This window comes from Lampris incognitus, chromosome 12 (genome assembly GCF_029633865.1).
Source record: "Lampris incognitus isolate fLamInc1 chromosome 12, fLamInc1.hap2, whole genome shotgun sequence".
Lineage (NCBI taxonomy): Eukaryota > Metazoa > Chordata > Actinopteri > Lampriformes > Lampridae > Lampris > Lampris incognitus.
In genome coordinates this window covers 13,861,001-13,885,647 of record NC_079222.1, presented here as the reverse complement: position 1 = coordinate 13,885,647, position 24,647 = coordinate 13,861,001, and the positions used below count along the sequence as shown (strand labels likewise).

Here is a 24,647-nt window from a genome sequence, read left to right as displayed (position 1 = left end):
AGGAGGTGCAGGGAAGTAAGAAAGACAGAGAGACAAGCGAAAAGGACCACAGTTGGAAAAGAGGAAAATGGCCGAGATGGCCAACAGCAGAAAATCGTAGATGGACGGCGAAAACCGCTGGGGATGGATGAGCGTAGGACAAAAAGGACAGTCGAGGGGTGGGGTGGGGCGGCGGGTGTTACAGAAATGGGGGAGTTTTTAAAGGAGGCTGGGAGGGAAAATATTGTCAGATAGTGAGTCAGAGAGACATTGTGGGAAAAGAATTACGACAGGGAAACGGGGGGGGGGGGTTAAGATTGTACCAAGGGAGGAAGAGGGAAGAGGGGGCAGATGGGGGGGGTTACAAAAGGCTGGATATTACAGTCAAACCACCTGGGGAATGGTTTCTGAATTTAATAACTCTAAATGTCATCACTTTATTGGATTTATGGATGGATGTCTCCACCGCGTACTCTAGCCTCTCTTATGCACACAAACACACACACACACATACACACACACACATACACACACACACACATGCACGTGCACAAATCACAGCGCAACACACTACCAGCAACAATTACCATGGCACTTATTGGTATTGCGTTATGTTGGGATGATGGAGGGTTTGTATTTAAGGGCTCTTGACTCCTGTTAACAGTTGCCATTTAGAGTCACTGGGGGGTGTTTTTTTTTTTTTTTTTACTTCACGTGTGTGCTGAACCATGCCCAACATACAACATACTACATGAAGAACAATAAACAAAAAACACAAATTCTGAGTAAAAGGGATACATGCCCCCCCGTAAATAAGTAAATAAATAGATAGATAGATAGATAGATAGATAGATAGATAGATAGATAGATAGATAGATAGATAGATAGATAGATAGATAGATAGATAGATAGATAGATAGATAGATAGATAGATAGATAGATAGATAGATAGATAGATAGATAGATAGATAGATAGATAGATAAATAAATAAATATCAAAGGTACAAAAGGTCAAATTTAAGTGTATCCAATGAAACCAAGAAGCAGTTACCTCGGGTACAAAAGTCATAGTCATAGTCATAGTCATTGTCACATGATGATTTTAAAGGTCCCATGAAATAATAATAATAATAATAATCCATTATCCAAGCTGCTTATCCTAAATAGAGTCGCAGGATGCTGGAGCCTATCCAAGCAGTCATTGGGCGGCAGGCGGGGGATACACCTTGGACAGGCTGCCAGGCCATCGCAGGGCCGACACATTCACACCTAGGGACAATTTAGTCACCTGACCTACGTGTCTTTGGACTGTGGGAGGAAACCGGAGCACCCGGAGGAAACCCACGTGGACACGGGGAGAACATGCAAACTCCACACGGAGGACGACCCGGGATGACCCCCAAGGTTGGACTACCCGGGGTTCGAACCCGGGACCTTCTTGCTGTGAGGAATAATAATAATAATAATAATAATAATAATAATAATAATAATAATCATACAACGTATTTTCATGTTACCTCTTTTATCTGGACTTAATTTACATCTATTTGGTACTATGTTCTAGAAATTCACAAAAAAAAACCCCATAAGAATTTGGCTTTTCTTTTTTAGACATTGACTTTTTAGTCACATCAACCTGCACTTGTGGCCATATACATTAAAAGTCCCCCCCCCCAAAAGAATGAGGCCAAACCAGAGTGAGGTCAGATGGTTTTCCCCCACCAAACTGAAACAAGCCACAACACGTTAATGTCCAAATTCTTCTAAAAACTAGGGAGTTGTTCCTTATCCGATGTGAGGGTCTAAGGGCAGGATGTTGTGTTGCTGTAAAGCCCCTTGAGGCAAATTGGTCATTTGTCATGTTGGGCTATACAAATAAAATTGACTTGACTTGACTTAAAAATGCCTGGTTGTTATTGGCTCTTTGTCAAAGCAAATTCCCTCCCCTGGCAAACTCCCACCCAACACTTCCATTTCATTCATATATTCGTCACCATTTGTGGTGCACTAAATGTTGTTTCATAACACCTTTAAGCCTGTCCTGTACTATCCATTATTTGCCAGTACTTCCACTAAATTACAAAATTCAGTATACAATCAAATGTAATGTATTTGTAGCTATAGTAGGTAAAAGGCCGGACTGCATGAGGCAACCTCTGTTCAGTCATTTTTTTGGGAAAACAAAACCCACTAAACAGCAAATCATTAATGGTGATTACAAAAAATAAATAAATAAATAAATAAATAAAATACTAGAAGAGTCCGCTAATTGTACGTATATCCCCTTCTCCGGTGTTCGGACTTGGTGACAAACCAATTTTTCGCCTACCGGGAGAAGGGAAATACACGCACACAAGGACGGGGAAAAAAAAACAGGATTTGTCCTGTCATTAAAAGACTTCTGCACAGCACCCAAGTTAACTGGATGGGAAATATGAAAAATAAATAAATAAATAAATAAATAAATAAATAAAACGCAGCCCTCAAGCTCAAAAATCTACCTGATAAAAATGTTTTGCCTGTCAGTCTGTGGATGTGCAGCCTTCTAGGCGGACCCTAGACAACCCAGTCTGACATGAAATGTCACAGATCAGGCTTTTATAATTTCAAAGCCCTAATTAAAGACTTCAAATGTGATTAACCACTGCGGTTTTCTTGATATAAAATGAATGAAGGTGAATGACTGCTTTGCTGATGGGACTTTCATTCATAAAACAATGGTATGAAAATAGCTCAGCCATAGGAAATGTTTTATTGCAGCTACTGAGATCATTCCCAGCTGTGACTGTAATTGATCCTACTCTTGAAATTGTATTTTCATAGCAGAGTTTTAACATTGGAGACTATGGCACTTCCGTGTGGCGGCGAGGTGAATAAGGCAAATTATTTTTGGTTCATCCAGTGTTCCTCCGGCAGCACGGTGGCACAGCAGTTAGGGCGGTTGTCTCACAGTAAGAAGGTCCTGGGTTCGAGCCCCGGGGTAGTCCAACCTTGGGGGTTGTTCCGGCTGGGTCGTCCTCTGTGTGGAGTTTGCATGTTCTCCCCATGTCTGTGTGGGTTTCCTCCAGGGGATCTGATTTCCTCCCACAGTCCAAAGACATGTAGAACAGGCAACTTGGCCATACTAAATTGTCCCTAGGTGTGAACGTGTATGTGTGTGTCGGCTCTGTGATGGACTAGTGGCCTGTCCAGGGTGTCTTCCCGCCTGCTGCCAAATGACTGATGCGATAGGCTCCAGCATCCCCGCGACCCTGAGAGCAGGATAAGCAGTTTGAATAATGGATGGATGGATGGATAGTGTTCCTCCAGTTCTCCTGTGCTGACATTTGCTGGCTTGCGAAATACAACCAAACTTCTCGTTTACTTTCAAGACTCATATCCGGGGATATATTTTGGATTTGACACTATTGCTCCCCGATCTGATTCAACCACAGATGTGAGTCATGCATGTGCACAGTTGAGTCAGAGCAGGAAGTGACAGGAGGCAGCGTTGGTCGAATGACGAACTAGAGAATGAATGACGAGAGGGAGCTGCGATAGTGAGAACAAACCATTTTCGAAGGTTTTCAGTCACAGCAACCACGAGAGGGTCTTCATTATACAGACATAACCGTGCGCAAAAAATAGTAGGTTCATAGATCCAGTAGTATGTGGGATCATCCGCGGACACACACACACACACACACACACACACACACACACACACACACACACACACACAATCCCCTCCAAGCTATGCCTGGCAGAGATAACGAGAGCTGTCTACAGACTGCATATCTATATATATATATACACAAACACACACAAACAAACACACACACACACACACACACACACACACACATATATACTCACTGGCCACTTTATTAGGTACACCTTGCTAGTACCGGGTTGGACCCCCTTTTGCCTTCAGAACTGCCTTAATCCTTCATGGCATAGATTCAACAAGGTACTGGAAACATTCCTCAGAGAGTTTGGTCCATATTGACATGATAGCATCACGCAGTTGCTGCAGATTTGTCGGCTGCACATCCATGATGCGAATCTCCCGGTCCACCACATCCCAAAGGTGCTCTATTGGATTGAGATCTGGTGACTGTGGAGGCCATTTGAGTACAGTGAACTCATTGTCATGTTCAAGAAACCAGTCTGAGATGATTCGAGCTTTATGACATGGCGCGTCACCCTGCTGGAAGTAGCCATCAGAAGATGGGAACACTGTGGTCATAAAGGGATGGACATGGTCAGCAACAATACTCAGGTAGGCTGCGGCGTTGACAAGATGCTCATTTGGTACTAAGGGGCCCAAAGTGTGCCAAGAAAATATCCCCCACACCATTACACCACCACCACCAGCCTGAACCATTGATACAAGGCAGGATGGATCCATGCTTTCATGTTGTTGACGCCAAATTCTGACCCTACCATCTGAATGTCGCAGCAGAAATCGAGACTCATCAGACCAGGCAACGTTTTTCCAATCTTCTATTGTCCAATTTTGGTGAGCCTGTGCGAATTGTAGCCTCAGTTTCCTGTTCTTAGCTGATAGGAGTGGCACCCGGTGTGGTCTTCTGCTGCTGTAGCCCATCTGCCTCAAGGTTCGATGTGTTGTGCGTTCAGAGATGCTCTTCTGCATACCTCGGTTGTAATGAGTGGTTATTTGAGTTACTGTTGCCTTTCTATCAGCTCGAACCAGTCTGGCCATTCTCCTCTGACCTTTGGCATCAACAAGGCATTTTTGCCCACAGAACTGCCGCTCACTGGATATTTTCTCTTTTTCGGACCATTCTCTGTAAACCCTAGAGATGGTTGTGCGTGAAAATCCCAGTAGATCAGCAGTTTCTGAAATACTCAGACCAGCCCGTCTGGCACCAACAACCATGCCACATTCAAAGTCACTTAAATCACCTTTCTACCCCATTCTGATGCTCGGTTTGAACTGCAGCAGATCGTCTTGACCATGTCTACATGCCTAAATGCATTGAGTTGCTGCCATGTGATTGGCTGATTAGAAATTTGCGTTAACGAGCAGTTGGACAGGTGTGCCTAATAAAGTGGCCGGTGAGTGTATGTGTATGTGTATATAGAGAATAATTGCCTATGCAGTGGAACTCGTTTTTCAACACAGTTGGCTGAACTGAAGCTTGTCTCGCTTGTGTACTTAATGAGACAAAGACTGTACAGAGATGGCTCGGCATTACAATAACCAGCAACATCTGGCATGATGTAACAGGGAAGAAAGCGGCAGAAAGCGTGAGGGTGGTGAGATAAAGGGAAACGAGTGAGAGAGTGGGACACGAGTCAGAATATAGCTCTGGGTACTAATTCAGATCTAACTACCAGAAACCGTTTCCAAGAGCCTACGTTTACTTTATGTTCGCCACGCTGCGCTGCGGCGTGCATAATGTTTCGCTTGAGGCAACCGCTGGACGCACAGTTAGTCATAGAAAGCTCGCGGAGTGTGAGAATTGACCTGACTCGGGCCCGGTCCATTAGGGACTTTCCATTGAGATCTACACAATATCAAGCCAAAGCAAACATGAAACATATTGAGCAGCTGTGAATGCACTCAAATTACCATAAAGTTCTCTTCCCACAAAATACAAAACACACACACACACACACACACACACACAAACAAACACACACACACAAACACAAATCTATTCCTGTGCTGTGGTGACAGTTAGCTACAGCTGCTTGCTTCTGGTGAATAAAACAATGGTGCATTAAACATTCACAGAAACACTATTCTGATTTAGTCTGTGTGATCAATGAGCAGAAATACAGCTGTCTACCGCGTACTGCCATTTTCCACACCGCACCAGGGCCTTCTCAAGCCTTCTCTATAGAAATGTAACAATAATTATTATTTGTATTATTATTATCATCATCATCATTATTATTATTAGTAGTAGTAGTATTTGTATTATTATTAAATAATCCCAAAATGAAGACATGATAACATTATACTTGGATTTTTTTAAAATATATTTCATTTTCATTTTTATACTCAAAACACACGCAACCAAGATAAAACAAAAATTAACAGACAAAAAACAAAACAACAAAAAGGAAAAAAAGGGGAAAAAAAGAGCTGCCAGAAATATATAGGTTCTATATAATATAACTTGGTTCACAGCAGTTTTCAAGAAATTACACAGTCAGGCATTACAAGAGTACACACAACAGGTAAAGAGTACCGGGTTGCATCACTTCAGACTGTAATTAAAAATTCACATTTTCTGTTAAGGGTTTATGGGTGTTGTGTACTGGTTCAAACATATTTTTTTTCCACTACCACTATGTAAGACATCCAGTGAGGCGGCTATATACAATTTGAAAATATAAAATCATTTCAACATATTGCACAAATATGTGTGTTATTCATGCATCATACGTACAATATGTGTGTGCATGTATATATGGGTTTGCTTTAAATATGTATAATATTCATGTGCACGGACCGTGTAGGTGTTAGTGTGTCTGTGTGTTTTTGTATATTCGTGGTTGTGTGTCCACATGTTGCCGTGTATCTGCCCCGCAGTCTGTGGGAGTGGTCAGTGAGTGCTCCATCTCTGATTAGCAGGGATGAATATTTCATTTCAGGGGTCCAGCTGCTCCTCAGCTACAGGTCTCTCCCCTGAGAGTGCCCCAGGCTTGAGGCCTAACACTGTCATCATAGCTAATGGCACCCACTGGGAACATCTGTGTTTGTGCGTGTGTGCATGTGCGCACATGTGCGTCTGTGCGTGTATGAGTGTGTGTGTTTCATGGGTGTGCATTTATATGTGCATTCAGGGATTGCTCGCCTGTCTTAATTTGATTGTGTTGATGTGTTTGGGGTTTTTAATCGTTGTAGGATATGTTTAATGTACGCTGGGTGTAGAAGAAGAAAAGAAGGTCACTTTATCTCGTCATTGTAAAGGTTACGATGTTGTGTTACTTTAAAGCCCCTTGAGGCAAATTTGTAATTTGCCATATTGGGCTTTTCAAATAAAATTGACTTGACTTGATAATGAAATTTGTTCCCTGCATTTAACTCATCCTATTGTATATCAGCAGTTGGCAGCTGCAGCGCCCGGGGGACCAACTCCAGTTCTTCTTTCCATTGCCCTGGTCAGGGGTAAAGGCAGGAGTATTAACCCTAACATGCACGTATTTTTGATGGTGGGATGAAACCAGAGCACCTGGAGGAAACCCACGCCGACACGGGGAGAACATGCAAACTCTACACAGAAAGGACCTGGGATGGCCTGGGGTTCGAACCCAGGACCTTCTTGCCGTAAGTCAACAGTGTTAACCACTGGGTCACTGTGCCATCCATTCCTTCATTGATTCAGTTTCTGCATTTTACTCATGCATATATATTTTATATTCATATTTTTATGTTACCTATGTTGTTATGTTTATGCCTATATCCTCCATTTAATGTAAAGCACACTGAGCGGGGGTTCTGTAATGCTTCTTCTTTGGGCTTGTCCCCTGTTTCTCAGTGGTCGCCACAGCAGATTTTCCCCCTCTATAGCTTTCTGTCTGACACATCCCTCTCCCACAGTCCAACCCTTCTAATGTCCTTCTCTATCTGCTCTCTCCATCTTTTCCTTGGTCTTCCTTTTTGTCTTTAGCCAGGTATATGTCCAATACTTTCTTTCCCATATTGTCTGTCTCCTCACTGTACATGTCCAAACCATCTCAGTCTTGTCTCTCTCAATTTCTCATCCATCCCTCTGATCTTGAACATAGCTCTCATTTCATTTCTCTTACGTTTTTTTTTTCTAGTCACTCCCAAGGACGAAAGTGTCATGTTTATTTCTGCTACCTGTACTGTAGATTCAAGCCTCTCTGTTGTTGTCACTGATTCAATACCACTGAGCAAGGTGACTATTGATTTATACCTTGACCTTTACCCTCAATGGCATTTGTCACAAAGTTCTCCAGTTACCTTTCTCCATGAATTTAACTTAGATGTATCCTTTTCTTGACTTCCTTCTCACCACCGCCTTCTGTCTGTACTGTCCATCCTAAGTACTTGATTTTGTTAACTTCTGAGATGTGTCATCCTAAGGTCAATCCTGGACTTTCTACTTCCTTATTTATACACAGATATTCAGTCTTTGTTCTGCCAATCTTCAGTCCTCTGATCTCTGATGCTTCTCTCCAATCTTCCAAGAGCTCTCTCCAACCTTTCCTTGTCCTCGTTTGCCAGGATGATGTCATCAGCCAACATCATGCTCCAGGGTGGCTCTTTCTTAAGATGTTCTTTGAGACTGTCCATCAGTATCACAAACAGGGAAGGGCTCAACGCCGATCCTTGATGCAGTCCTACCTTTACCTCAAACTCACTTGTTGTTCCTACTGCACATCAAACTACAGTCTTACAGTCCTTGTACATGTCCTGAATTATGCTGATGTAACTTTCTGCCACTCCTTTCGCCCTCAGGCAATACCGCAATTCCTCTCTCAGTACTCTGTCATGTCTTCTCCAAATCAAAAAATACGCAGTGCAATTCTTTCTTTCCTTCAATATATTCTTCAGCTAAGATCCTGAGTACAAATATCACATCTGTGGTACTTCTTCCAGGCATGAATCAAAGTTATTTCCCTATAGTCACTTCCATCCTAAGTTTCCCTTCTATTACTCTCTCCCATCAATTTTATCCCTCTGTAGTTGTTGCAGCTTTGATCATCACCTTTATTCTTGTAAATTGGTACCAACGTGCTCTTTCTCTATTCATCTGGCATTTTCTCAGTCTGTATTATGTGGTTGAAGTGTCTAGTCAGAGACTTTATGCCGGTATCGCCTAAGCATTTCCAGACTTCTGATGGAATATTGTCCGGTCCTACAGCTTTACCATTTTTCATTCGTTGCAACACTTTTATCACCTCATCCCTTGTAATCTCTCCTATGTCCTCTTCATTCCTTAGTGGTTCATCTATCCTTCTTTTGCTGTTATTCTCTTGATTAATTAGGTAACAGAAATAATCCCTCCATCTCTTTAAAATATCCTCATCTTTTGACAGTAATCTTCCATCTGTGTCCTTCAGCAGTTTTACTTGTTCAACATCCTTGTTTGCTCTGTCTCTCTGTTTGGCTATTATATACGTATCTCTCTCTCTCTCTCTCTCTCTCTCTCTCTCTCTCTCTCTCTCTCTCTCTCTCTCTCTCTCTCTCTCTCTCTCTCTCTCTCTCTCTCTCTCTCTCTCTCTCTCTCTCTCTCTCTCTCTCTCTCTCTCTCTCTCTCTCTCTCTATCTATCTATCTATCTATCTATCTATCTGTATCCTTCTCTGCTTCCTTTGTATCTTGTCTTTTGTACAGGTCCTTGTATGGTCTTGTCCTTGCCATTGCTACTGCTCTCTTAGTTTATTTCTTAGCTTCCTTGTTTTCATTCTTGTTTTGCTCTTTCTCATTTTTGTCCAATTTCATTTTGGCCAGCTTTTTCTTATGCAGTGCTGCACTTCTTCCTCCCACCACCAACTTTCCTGTTCCTCTTTTTTTACCTCTTGGAGATTCTCCAAGCGCTAGCTTGCATGCTACCCTTAGTCCTTCTGCTGTTCTATCTCAATCTATCTCCCAACAGCTCTCTTAAATTCATCCCAAAGCTTTCTCTACACGGTTCCTCTTTCAGCCTCCCCATTTAATCTTCTGTGCTGCTAGTCTTTGTACTCTAAATGTGCTTCTTCTCTTTATTTGGCAGATCAGTGGTCTATGTTGCTTTGTTACACATTGCTTGGTATTACTTTGCAATTCACAGCTTCTGCATAAAATGTAGTCTATCTGCATAGTTCTGCCTCCACTCTTAAATTTTTCTGTCTGATCTCCGCTCTTTTTGAAATATGTATTATCTATAGCCATATCATTCCTTGTAGTAAAATCAACTACTGACTCCCCCCTGCATTTCACGTTCCAATTTCTCATTCCTGAAATTTCCCATGACATCCTCATCGCCACTACTTCCTTCTCCCACGTGTCCAATCAAGTCTGCTCCAATAAAAAACCTTTTCACCTCTAGTATGCCTGCCATTACACTGTCTAGTTGTCTCCGGAAATTCACCTTTTCTTCCTAAACACAACCCACCTGTGGTGCATATGAAATTATTATATTTGCCAGATGTCCATACAAATCCAACCTCATCCAAATCAGCCTATCTGATTCGCTCTTACTTCTGGGACTTTCCGTTGTAGCTCTATGTCTATGATTATTCCCATACCATTCCTTTTACTGTCTGTCCCATGGTAGTATATCTTATAATCTCCTCCAATCTCTCGTGTTGCTTCCTTTCCACTTTGTCTCCTGAACATAAATCACTTGTATTCATGTCCTGTTCATTATGGCTGCTTTTTCTCTCCCTCTGCTTGTCATTGTCCCAACATTGTGGCCATTCTAGAGTCTTTCTTCTTCAGCTGTTTCTTCTCTCTTTTCTTTCTTGCTTCTACCCCTCCTCTCCTCTGCCTTTTCTTACTTTTTACTTGTACATAGTTTACATCAGTAAACTGTGTATGAGTTTACATGCCCTCACAGCATGTAAACTATGCTGTTAGGGCATGTACAGACCTGCCAACCCTAAAGAATAGAAATGAGTAGTCCTTTTTACATGTGTGCGCGTACAACATTTTTTTTTGTGTGTTTGTGTGCGTGCCTAAAGTACACGCTGAAAAAAGGCATCACACAGTAAATTGTGGAAAAAAGCACTTATTTATTGAATACTGAAATCAAAAAACAAAACCGCCAGTCATTGAGATTCATGACTGTTCACCATGTTAGTAGGCTTGCATCGGGTAAAAAAAAAAAAAGTTTTTCAGTTTGAAGCCCAAAATGAACTAAAACATTTTACGAAGGCCTAAAATCACTCAAGCATTTTTTTTAATATAAATTTATTTCTAGTTTTTCCCCTTATCCCACCCGATTAACCCAATGGCATATGGCCAGAACTCTTGTAGAATAACTCCCCTGGCTCACGTTTCCACAGGATGGAGATAGTCGTATCACCAGCTTCTTTCAAACTCGTGCCGGCTGCTCTCGCTATTTTACACACTGAAGCCTCGCATGGATTACATCACCTTCAGGCCGCGAAGGAGAAGTAGGGGGAATGCTTTCGGTTGCTTGGCTGCAGGCGCCCGGATGGGCCAGAGGGGTCGCTGGAGAACGACGAGTCCCCGGACACTACACCGATCTACACCCACTATCCCTCGGATAAGGGCGGCCTAATGAATGCCTTACCCCGTGGACGCTCTGGCCGTGACCGGTTACGGCGAGTCTGGGATACGAACCTCCCAGCCACGTGACGAGAGGATAGCAAGAACGGCGGTTTATCCCGCTCGGCCATCAGAGCAGCCAAGCATTTATTTTAAAGGCAGCTCTTTTGTGTATTTTGGACTATCAACTCGTAGTCGCGTAAGTTGGTCTCAAAATGCGGAGTGACTACGCAGAATGCATAGAGGTTGGCAGATGTGCATGTAACCTATGCCCTCACAGCACCAATGGCAATCGTTGTTAACCTGGGCCTTGACCGATCCAGTATGTCATTCCTGGTCTTATTAATCCGCATAATGATTTGGAAGAATTTTGACACAGCAAAAGCTCGGTTATGCTGTATGCTGTGTGTGTGTGTGTGGGGGGGGCATTTTCCTGGCATAGTATGAGTCAACTTGTCTCCTTAGAGGGAAGGGCCACTGCAAATAATAAAAAAAAAAGTTATTCTGAGTGATCACCTTTATCATATGATGAAACATTTCTGTCCTGATAGGAGTGGTCTCTTCCAGGACGACAATGCCCCCACAGGGATTGAGGGGTCACTGAATCATATGCTATGGCCTTCAGTCACCCGATCTCAACCCAACTGAACACTTATGGGAGATTTTAGAATGAACATGCTAGACAGCACTCTCCACCACCATCATCAAAACACCTAACGAGGGAATATCTTCTAGAAGAATGGTGTCCATCCTTCCTGTAGAGCTCAGAGACTTGTAGCATCTATGACAAAGAGCACTGAAGCTGTGCTGGAGGCTCGTTGTGGCCCAACACCTTACTAAGACACTATGTTAGTTTTCCCTTTAATTTGTCACCCGTCTGCGTTTAGGGTGGAAAAAAAAACTGATTCATCTCAGTTATTTCGCCAACTGACCCTAAACTATTGATTTGCATTGTTCAGTCCTGCACTGTCCAGCAAAAGTAAAGGATCAGATTGGTACTCGGTACCAATAGATATTTAACGATTCCCACTTGGAATTGGGATTGGCAGTGCAAAAGTGATATTGGTGCATCCCTACTACATATAATAGTATATGTATTTGTATATGTATTTAATTTATATTAATTTATAAGGAATATAAACTGGAGACACAACACAGTACAGTAATATTTGTTTGTAGTATTTGCACCTAAGTAAATAATGCATCTTCCCTACATGAGTAAAGTCATGCTCTGCATCTATATAATGTTCAAGGCTGTGCCTCGCAACATGGGAGTTATCTGAGTGCAGAACTCTACATCTCTTTCTCTCCTTCCCCCATCACCTCTCCATGCTCATCATCTCCCTCTCTTTTGCCAGTTCCTCAGCTTGTCTTTTCCAATGTTTTCTGCCCTGTGGGGAGGCTGCTCCTAGGCTGACAGGGGGTGTCAGGGACTCTTCTCACAGTGCATTACTCTCTCGTTCTCCCTCCCTTTCTGTCTTGTCGATCTGTCTCTCGCACTCTGTCTCCCTCTCTCTCGCTCACACACACACACACACACACACACATGAACACATGCACACACACACGCACAGGGATCTTGCTAATGGCACAAACTATGCTGGCGAGCAGGGAAATATCGAAGTGTCTGCTCACATCCCCAGACAACAGAAGAGGGAAGAAATGCCACTCTGGTTGTATCAGTCTTTTGTATATTTTACAGGTTATGAATGGAAGGTATGATGTGTATACATATATTTCTAACTATGCATGCTTCTGTGGAAATGCATCATTGTGTGGTAGTTAATGAGTGCACATGTACCTGAGGCATCAATCTGTGTGAGTGTGTGAGTGTGTGTGTGTGTGTGTGTGTGTGTGTGTTTCTGTTACACTGCTTGAGCTAAGACACCTTGTGGACATTCATCCCAATATCCTGTCTGATATTTGCCTCCCTCACCAAAAAGAAAACAAGAGACAACGAAAAAAGAATGGTTGAGTGGGATAGGCAACAGGGAGCAAGAGCGAGAGAGAGCAAGAGAGAACAAAAGAGAGAGAGAGCGAGAGAGAGAAAGTGAGAGAGCAAAAGAGAGAGAGCAGAAGACAGAAAGAGAGGAAATGAGAGAGAAAGCAAGAGAGCAAGAGAGCAGAAGAGAGAGAAAGAGAGTGCAAAAGACAGAAAACGAGAGAGAGAGAGGGAGAGAGAGACAGAGACAGACAGAGACAGAGAGAGAGAGAGAGAGAGACAGAGGGGGGAAAGAAAGAGAAACAGAAAGGAAGAGGATAATAAAGAGAAACACAGAGGAAAAGAGAACAACGATGAAATGAGAGATGGGTGAGTTTGGTAGAAATTGGTTGCTTGAGAGATAGACACAATAGGACAAAGGATGGTGGTATAAGAGAAAATGAGGAAAGACAGTGGGACAAAAGCGGCGAGGAAGTATGAGCTCATTTTGTCCAACGACACTGGAGGAACAGTTCACCATGTTCTGCCCCGAACAATCAGTCGGGTTCCCCTGTGATGTTGTGACAGTGATGTTAATGCCTCATTAAAAGTAGGAGGAGAAGCAGGAACTCAGCTCCCAAGTTTTCAGCCAAAGCCACAGAACACCTCCTCAGACACCGCACCTCTATTAATTAAACTCCACAGATGGACACCTTGGATAATTTCCAAATGCAGGGAAGATAGGTCCAAATGTGCCAGGCTTGATAGTTGTCACAGAAGGACAGTGTGAAAGAGTGACAATCAAAACTTGAGAGCGAGCACGCGAGGCAATTAGAGTAAACTCAACCCGGTCTGCGATTATAATTGACATTATGCTAGTGCAAATGTTTGCTAAGTGGCTGGCCTCCAGAGAAAATTATGTGAACTCATTAAAAACTGGCAATTATCACCTCTGCACCATTACTATCAAGCCGTGGGCCAAATTCAATGACAAGGGTGGCGCAGTTGGTTGAAGACCCCACACAGATGTGGACAGATTCAAATTATAATGTTATCATTTGGCTGATGCTCTCGTGCAGTGACTCACAGTGAGCAGGCGGGAGTCCACTCTTGCTCAAGAACACCGAACTAGACTACTTAAACTGTTGTGGTGTCAGATCATGTTGGCTATGTTCACACAATCAACATAATCAGCATTGGGATTGTCAACCATATTAACTAATGAGAATGGGGTGTCTGGGTGGTGTAACAGTCTATTCTGTTGCCAACCAATATGGGGATTATCAATTTGAATCCCCGCGTTACCTTGGCTTGGTCGGGTGTCCCTACAGACACAACTGGCCGTGTCTGCGGGTGGGAAGCCGGATGTGGGTTTGCGTCCTGGTCACTGCACTAGTGCCTCCTCTGGTCGGTTGGGGCGCCTGTTCGGGGGGGGGGGGCTGGGGGGAATAGCGTGATCCCCCTGGTGAAACCTCTCACTGTCAGGTGAAAAGAAGCAGCTGACGACTCCACAGGTATCTCAGGTGGCATGTGGTAGTCTGCAGCCCTCCCCGGATTGACAGAGAGGGTGTGGGGCAGCGACCGGGACGACTCGGAATAGTGGGGTAATTGGCCAGATACAATTGGGGAGAAAGGGGGGAGGGGACTAATGAGAATGAATCCTGAATTGTATTGTACATATTGCAGAAGAGCAGAATGAAATTAATTCTTTGTGTATGAACAGGTAAACAGAGCCAATTCAGCCAAGCTTGCCATAGCCAAGAGTAACACCTGTAACCACAGAGATGTTTACTACACGCCAGAGATGGTGACTTCAGACGCTTTAGGAAGTCTCCTTATCTCACTTGATCAATCAAGCAACCAAAGGTGTGAGTTTATCTGTCAGGCAGTGATAAACTGGCACTGACATTGATCAGTTTATTACTTTTAAGGAAGGTGCTCAGTGTAGAGCTCAGCATTTGGGTTTCTCCCAGACAACAAAACTGGCAGGAGCAACTCTGGTTGGAAGACAGTGACTGAAAATGTTTAGATGACACATCACTCTTGTCTCTGTCTATTTGTGCAACTGGCACCCTGTCATGGAAAAATACAACACACAAAAACAGAAAAAAACAGAAAGGCATTGAGTGTACAGAAGAGAGCGGCTGTCACTTTGTGGTGTTTGTCTATCGCACCTTTTCTTTCTGCACACTTACTTCATACAGTGCATGCAAAAACATACCCAAGTACTGGTTGTTCAGTGCCATTCTAATTCCAACAGCAAAAATTATCCAACTCTGCACACCAATTTGGCAGTGATTGCTTATGATTAATTATTTCTGGCTGCCACTTCAGTTATTCAATGCAGCTGTCACACCCTTTCACAACCAAACTGTCTGAACTGATACAGCACCCCCATGAGGAGTGACAACTGTATTCATGTAGCTGCTGTATGAATGTGGCCATTGTTAGGTAGTGTTTCCTAACTGTACGACCACCCTGCTTGCAAGTTAAACTGATATTGTGGCAGCATGGTGAGGCAAACCAAAATCAATCCTGCCTTTTTTAGTAAATGTCTAACAGTTACACATGTACCACAGTTTTGCATATAAACATTAACACATTGCACAATCCACAGCTAAGCAACCAAATTCTGATAAAAAAAAATTGCCATGAGTAGAACAAAGTACTAAGTAAAAGAAGAGCAGATCCTATTTTAGAGAGATGGAAAGAGAGAGGAATCACAATTGACAGATTGGAAGTTGAGGATTTTCTATTTTTTTACTGAGAGAACAAGCATGTCAACACTGACCTCAACAACAAGCCATCACTCATAAAGATGCATCTAAATAGAGCAGGCACAGAGGAAAAATGTATACAGAGACACACCCAAACATGATCACACAAATAAACATACACATGTACAGATGCCACCACCACTCCTGAACACCTACCGGTCATTGTCAACACTTCTGAAGCCAGGGAGGATGTGCCTGAAGCTCGAGTTGCGGTCCAGTTTAGGTTGACTCTTAGTCCGCTTTATTGAGCCCTTCAACCTCCGACTCAGAAAGCCCTTTGTGTGTAAGAGAGATGGAGAGATTTTAGATTTTAAAAATATTTTAATAAATAGTTCAAAATGTTACAAAACAACAATAATAATACCTTAATAATAACTTTCATTTATATAGCACTTTTATAAAACAATGTTGCAAAGTGCTTGACGAAGAAATAAAACCAGATAAGGCAAAAATAACAGTAAGGCCAAAAAAGAAAGAGTAAAAATAAAAAAAGCATAAATAAATTAAAAAGAACACATCAAACATTTGTAAAAGCTTTCATAAAATGAAAAGTTCTAAGCCAAGATTTAAAAGAAGCTAGAGACTTGTTTAGTCTTAGTTCAACAGAAAGAGAGTTCCATAGTTTGGGGGCTCTAACAGCAAAAGCCTGATCACCCTTTGTAATAAACCGAGGCCTACGAATAAGCAGCATAGCTCCATCTATGGATCCTGACGGTCGACAGGGTGTATACCAGGTCAATAAATCAGAAATGTATTAGCAGCAAGATCATTTAAAGCCTGAAAAGTGAGCAATACAATATTAAAATCAATTCCAAATATAACAGGGACCCAGTGTAGGGAGGCAAGCACAGGAGTGATATGGTCATGCCTCTGTCCCGGTAATGAGCCAAGCAGCGGGGTTTTGTACCAACTGCAGATGGTGGAGGGAGCCCTTGCTGATAGCAGAATAAAGTGCATTACAATAGTCAAGCCGAGAACAGATAAAATCATGTAAAACCTTTTGCAGGTCGTCAACTGACATAAATGACCTATTTTTGGAGATTAGCTCGAACTGGAGCAAGCACGAATGAACAACATGTTTCGATTTGATTATCAAAACCGAAGTTAGCATTGCATATTACCCCAAGATTCCTAGCAGCCTGCTTAAGACTACCTGAGAGACCACCAATATTATTACACAAGGGCTGATGGAATTTTTGGGACCAACCAGTACGACCTCAGACTTCTCATCATTAAATTTGAGAACATTGTTGGGCATCCAGGATTTAATGTCAGAGAGGCAAGTTGTGAGATTAGCTAGGGCACTAGGATCTGTGGGTTTTAGTGGCATGTATAACTGAGTGTTGTCAGCATAAAAATGGTAAAGCACATCGTGATTTTGAATGACCTGGCAAAGGGGCAACATGTATATAGAAAAGAGAAGGTTGCCAAGAAGTAAGCCTTGAGGGACACTACAACTCAACTGAGTCATCGTGGAAGTAGAGTTACCCAGAACAGGAAAAAAAAGTTTTGTTGGTGAGACAAGATCATAATAAGCTAAGAGCTGAGCCCTTGATGCCAACCGAAGTCTCTAAGCGATGTAAGAGGATGTTGTGATCAACTGTGTCAAAGGCAGCACTTAAGTCTAAAAGAAGTAAATCGAGCAGTCACCTCTGTCTGCAGTCAACAGTAGGTCATTAGTGACTTTAACTAGAGCTGTCTCGGTACTGTGCAGTGCTCTACAACCAGACTGGAAACTGTTAAAAATACTATTAGTGTTCATAAAAGAAATCAATTGAGATAAAATTACTCTCTCCAGAACCTTACATGGGAAAGACACTTTGGAGATTGTTCTGCAGTTACATAAGGACAGGGGATCTAAATTAGGTTTCTTCAGCAAGGGGTGAACATTGACATGCTTAAAACTGTCAGGAAAAGAACCAGAGGCCATTATTATGGCCAGAATTATTAAGAATTTGCAGAATAACAGGACTGATAGTTGAAAATACCTCTTTGAGCAGCTTAGTGGGAATGATGTTTAAGATGCAAGAGGAAGAGTTCATATTCGAGACTGTAATCACTAACACTGAAATTGTAAATGTTGAAACTGGGTAAAAGAGGCAGAATTAACATGGGGAATGGAACGAATGCAAGAGCCTAGCTGGATTTGGGGTCTGATATTCTCCACCTTATTTACAAAATGAGTGAGAAATTTTTCGGACAACTCAACATCAGGTTCAAAAAGAGAAGTGGAGGTACCATTAATAACAGAATCAATTACCCTAAAGAGAACTTTAGGATTGTGGTTATTTCTTGATATTACTTTAGATAAGTATTCTGATCTCGTATCCTTAACCGCCTTCTGGCAAATTAACATTTGGTTTTTAAGGGTGTTATGTGCCAATTTGGACTTGTTGCCCTTCCATTGTTGTTCTAATTTTCCACGGAGTCTTCTAAGGGCATGAGTGTGATGGGGATCTATGAGACTGAAGAGAAACTTATGTTTAATGTCAGTAGATCCCCCCCCCCAACCACTGACCAGAAAGACTTGTAAAAGTCAACAGGTAGACAATCAATTCCAGGAGCTTTCCCACTATACATACCCTGCAGAGCAGCATAGAGTTCATCAGAGGAGAGAGCTGCTTCCAGCTCTACATTACTCTGCTGTTCAATGTAAGGAAGATCAGTATAAAAGCTCTGAGACACTGTCTGCTCCTCTCTATGCTCACATTTAAACAGGTTACTGTAAAAACTGACAGCACACTTGCGAACTGCAGTATGGCCAGTCAGCACCTGCCCAGTGTCAGATTTCAAGCTGTGAATGAACAACTTCTGTCTATTCTTGTGCTCCAGACCAAAGAAAAAGTGTGATAGGACATCCATCTGGGCTACATTTTTAAATGTGTCCACAGCTAAGTCTCGGAGATCCTCTACTTCAGACTCCAGAGCATCCACTGAACTCATTAAGGTTTGTGTGACATTCTGAGTGTACTGTTGGCAAAGCTTTCTTATTTGGACTTTTCCAATATCCCACAACTGTTGTACAGAAACAAAATCAGATTTTATACTTTGGTGTTTTCTTTCCAAAAATAGACAAAGGTTTCCTTGAAATTGTTATCCTCTAGTAAAGCTGTGTTAAAATGCCAATAAGCACTACGGGGTTTTACATGTTTTATAAAGACAGAAACCGTTCCAAGTGAGTGATCAGAAAAACCAACCGGGGTGATAACACAACTTTTGAATACATTAAAATGATGTTTAAAACAATAAAAACGATCACGCCTGGCCACAGACAGTAAGTTATCCTTCACGTGGCCAGGTGTATTGTCTCTGTTTATTGTGAAATCCTCTCCACACATCACACAATTCATGAGCCTCAATAAGATGAAACAGACGACCGTGAGAGGCAGCATGAGGCTCTGCATGGTTCTTGTCAAACCTGCTGTCCTCAGTACAGATAAAATCTCCACCAATAAATACATATTTTTCACTCTTACATTACTCAGTAACTTCATTTAAAACATCTAGAAAATTTAATCCCTCCACTCCCACAACTGGAGCATAAATATGAATAAACACCATTTTTACATTTTCATACACTGAACTTGACTTTAATCAGGTGGCCTTTAATGACTTCTTCAGACTCAACAGACTGAGGAATAAAATTCCTGGAAAAAATAATTCCAACCCCACAACTGTTACTGGTTTTGTGACTTAAATGAAATGTTGAAATGACCAATGACATGTTGGAAGGATAATGCCGAATTTGGAGTTAATAAGGCTATATTAAGGCGGGTTATCTGGTATCCTTGGGAGGCCACAATCATCAATATCATGACTTTAATTGGTGTATACCATGTTATGAGCTAAATGGACCATCTATTAACCCCAGCAATGCGTGGTCAGTCACTTGACATGTCACCATTTCATATTTTAGCAGAAAGGTGTAGCTTACATCTAAACTCTGAGAGCAGGTTAGACTGGTGTGGGTTTTAGCATCACCTTGGTCTTAAGTTTTGTAATTTTCCCTCTGGAGGCAAGTGTTTGGACATATTACCATGTCTGCCATTTATATTGGCTGTTTTCAGCCTCAGTATAGCATATGCATTGGTGTGGAAAAAATCATTTTCATGATAAACAATGTTGTTTTTGTCATATTTGTTAAGGGATACTGAGGGTCTAAGGACAGGATGTTGTGTTGCTGTAAAACCCCTTGAGACAAATTTGTAATTTGTGATATTGGGCTATACAAACAAAATTGACTTGACTTGACTTAAAAAGGTCTCACCAGTCCATTCTTTCCTCCAGCCAGCCTTGGTATCGGCAGTACTGTGTGTCTCTTGTACAAAAAAACACATCTAACTTTTTAAAAGCACAGAGGCCCCTTTTTCATCATTCTTTGCTCAATTTAAATTTAAGCTGCCTATTCTTATGATCCTCATAATACAGTAAAACAGCTGAGAAAAAAAAAACAACAAAAAAATGAACAAAGAAAAAAATAAATTGAAAAACTTATTCATCATCCTGTTTTTTGACCTTTTGAAACTATTTTTTTTTTAGATGATAAGTCTCTTGTTCAGTGAAAGCTTTCTCCCCTAAATCACCAGGACTCCTTAGAAAAGTCCTCACTGACTCAACCAAGAGTTGTAAATCAGGGAACACTTTCTCAACTTTAAAATTTCTGGCTCCCTTAGTACCCTGCAGGAACTTATCAATGCTCAGTAAAGAGCATCCATTCTTTTTTTGAGCCCACGTCTGTGAGGAAGCTAGAGACTCCATGTCACTCTCCTCATCACCTTCACTTTCATCTGACTGCCGACACCTACTCTGACAAGAAACCTTCGCTATACTAGAAGACTGAAACCCATTATCAGGTTTCCTCTTCTTCTTGGCATTAGAAGAGGCTTTGTTTATCAACATCTCACTCTCCTCCTCCAGAAAGCATTCTGCTTCCTTTGTTTCAGTCTGTGTGTCCACTATGTCACAGTTAAGACTCCCAGTGTGACACTTTTCAATAACCTCTACAACAGCATCTTTATGTGTAGAACCCGGATCAGCAGCATCTGAACCAGCAGTCCCCAGACTAACAGAACCTGGATCAGCAGCACTTGAACCAGCAGTCTGAAACTCTGTTTATTTTTATTTTTCCCCCTGCTGTGCATTTTCCTGCCTAGAGCTCCGTCCTGCAGTCCCAGTTTACTCAGGGCTCTGTGCTGCAGACTCACCATCATACCATCATCTGACTCAGTAGTTGGTTTCTCTGGACAGGAACGGATGAGGTGGCCCTCCATTCCACAGCCAAAAAAATTCATTTTCTCCGAAGATACATAAACAGTGTAGTCAAAACCATTTACTCTGAACTTCAACATCAGATTTAACTCCTCGGTGTTGTTCTTCAGAATGATAAAGACCTGCCTTCTGAAGGAAACAAGTTTTAAATGCGGAGATTTACAGCCCAGAGGAATCTGTTTCATAGGGGACATTACTTGTCCATGTCTCGCCAGTTCTCTCTGCAACATTTTGTTGCTAATGAACAGAAGGACTTTAGACAAAATGGACACAATTGTCTTTTTGGCTGGATTAACCAGCGGCACCACCTGAACAAAAGGTATCTTCGATCACCACACCTTGCTCAACAACCACGTAAACTTTATCAACACTATCCAGAAAAATATCGACTCCAGTATTCATTACAGATGCAGAATTTACACTGTCATAACTGGCAATTTCACCAATTGCTACACTGCAATCTTCCACAGAGCAATTGACAGTCAGACAGAATTCAAGTCCATGTCGCTGTGTGAGCTTTTGCAGCCCCACACCCCCAACTCCACGAGTCTGCATGACTCACATGTGGGCCGGTCGAAACTGCTCCGGAATCAAACACCACTACAACAATAAATCTGTAAAAATACAAACTCAAAAAGAACAACAAAAGATCGGAAAGATGGAAAACGCACTCACGCTGAAACTCAAACTCTCACTCACTATCTTCCACTCCCAGCATGCACTCAGAGAGAGAGAGCGAGACACAGAGAGCAAGAGAGAGAGAGAGAGAGAGAGAGAGAGAGAGAGAGAGAGAGAGAGAGAGAGAGAGAGAGAGAGAGAGAGAGAGAGAGAGAGAGAGAGAGAGTCAGTGGTTTATTGTCAGGTTAGGTTTTTGAGCAAACTCTGAGACGTCATCCATTAAGTTCAATTCTTGGTACAAGTTTGATGGATTTTGTGACACTTCCCCTTCTATACCCTTCACACCCTAACTTTTGAGAGAGAGAGAGTAAGAGAGAGAGAGAAAACTTTTTTGAATTTTTAAAACAAGTCTTATTTAACAAAAAAATCAGACCTGAAATCTTTTTAACAATATAAACAATATTTGTCAAATTACAAACAAACACTCAACATGCATCTTTTAACGCTCCCAAAAATAATCAACCAAAGACAACTCAAAACATAAAAAAAAAACCCAGGTAAGACCCGTTTTATTTGAGCTCTGCAGCAAAAATCAGCTCATTTTCTATGGTTGAACACAGAGCGAAAGACAGAGAGGGAGAGAGAGAGAGCAAGAGAGATAGAGAAGAGAGAGAGAGAGAGAAAAGAGAGCGAGAGAGAGAGAGAGAGAGAGAGAGAGAGAGAGAGAGAGAGAGAGAGAGAGAGAGAGAGAGAGAGAGAGAAAGGATGCCAAGCCAAGGGAAAGGGCAATGAATGAGTATCGATCTTGACATCACACTGACAGTGATGTTTGGAGTCTGGAAGGTCAGGACAAGGTCAGAAATACTGTCCACTCAACAACAGCCACAACAACTAATGACACACAATGCATTTGCTGCTACAACCTTGAAAAAGCGCACGTTATCGGCCCAGGCATTAAGACACAGCAAGTACAATATATTTCCTTTAGCATCCGTCGCATCATTTGGGTATACGTTATTTTTAAAAAACTCGAGACGTATTGACATTGAACAAATTGAATTTCTGTGTTTAATACGTCTGTTTCAACTAACACCCCCTTTTATTAGTTTTCTCCCTTTTCTTTTTGTCTGTCTTTGTGTTTACTTCTTCCAAAACCACATCTGCAATCACATTCCCCCAAGCTCCCCGGCGTTACCATAGCAACTGTTGGCTGGCATTAAGGGAGAAGGAGAAAAGATGAACAAGGGAAGAGGTGTGGTGCAGAATTGGCAGGATTGAAGTCACAGTAAGTTTTTAGAGGACAAAATAAATTTTATATGTATGTATGTATGTATGTATGTATGTATGTATGTATGTATGTATGTATGTATGTATGTATGTATGTATGTATGTGTGTGTGTGTGTGTGTGTGTGTGTGTGTATGTATGTATGTATGTATGTATGTATGTATGTATGTATACACACATACATAAACACATACATACATAAATACATGTATAGTGTGTGTGTATATATATAGTATATATAGTGTGTGTGTGTGTGTATATATATATATATACATATATATATATATATAGATGTGTGTGTGTGTGTGTCTGTGTGGCCGCTTACACGCCACAGGCACAGACAGAATAACTGAGAGAGAAGAAAGGAAGAAAGGAAGATGCACTGTTGATAGTACCAAGACTTGGTGGGGACAATTACAGAAGGATGTGGGAGTAGGCCCATATAAGAGCAGGCCAACAACCTGAAGTGGACAACTGGAGGAAAGTCTTAGGAAATGAGCCCGGGGGAAATGCTCTGATATGCTCAGGGGAAATTGCAGAACCATACTGCATATAGTCTATTACAGTTCAACATTATAGTACTATCAAGCAGCTTCACATACAGTTTTACTGTTCAAAATTAACATGTAAGCACCTTCTTTCCACATTCTCCTTCTAGTCTTCATTTTATCTCTCTCTCACACTCACACACACACACACACACACACACACACACACACACACACACACACACACATCACACACACACACACACACACACACACACAGAGGCAAATAAGTGCATGATGCAGAGCCACTGACAAAATGGTGATGGACAAGACACCTTAAACAGACCGGGAAGGCTATTAACACACCTGTATAATCAACACTTGCTGTGCAAACGGGTTTGCCAGGGGCAACAACAATAGACAAGGGATAATTATAGTGACTTTCATGCAGCTTGCCAGCTCATCACAGAAGACCACTGCATCCGATGAACAACACCTGTCACTCTGGACACAGAACAAAGGTTTACTGCTGACAAACCGGTTTACACACAGGCAGGCCAGAGACGCCTGAGAAACATGCACACACCTACACCAGGTTTCATAAGAGTGTACTTTCCTGACCAAAAAATAATGTTGACTGATGACCATATGTCATCATATTCATGTCATCATATATCATGTGTCATCATAACATGGCTTGAAGTCGCCTTAGAAAAGGTTCTCAGTTGATCTCATGAATGGATTTATAGATTTTTTTTCTATCAAATGTTCATTTTTCTTTTTAATATCATTACTTTTGAGTGCTGCAATGAGTCAATTCTGAGTCACTGAATATATTAATGAACTTCGGTATTATCACACAAAAGATCCATTCCACTATATGATGTAACTTTATCCACTGTAAGACAGGATGGATCCTTCATTCTTTGTGCTTTGATTATCTAACTGTGATATTCAATGTTGACCGACAATCAATACTTATTGATTGGTTGACAAACCCAATGCTTATTGGGTGTGTGCATACCGTTTTGTAACCTGAGCCAATAAGGTCATTTTCGTCTCAGATGAAATGAATCTGACATGTTGTCTCACGGACACGATGAAAACTGGT

At 41.8% G+C, this 24,647-nt stretch overlaps 1 protein-coding gene across 1 annotated transcript in view; it reads right to left on the bottom strand.

The window, feature by feature from the left end:
- Positions 1 to 16,204, bottom strand: part of LOC130121811 (disabled homolog 2-interacting protein-like) — a 119,821-nt gene extending 103,617 nt beyond the window's left edge. Inside the window, exon 1 of the mRNA XM_056290722.1 lies at positions 16,033 to 16,204. The gene's annotated coding sequence lies outside the window, so the exon portion shown is untranslated. The remainder of the gene's footprint in view (positions 1 to 16,032) is intronic.
- Positions 16,205 to 24,647: the final 8,443 nt, after the last annotated feature.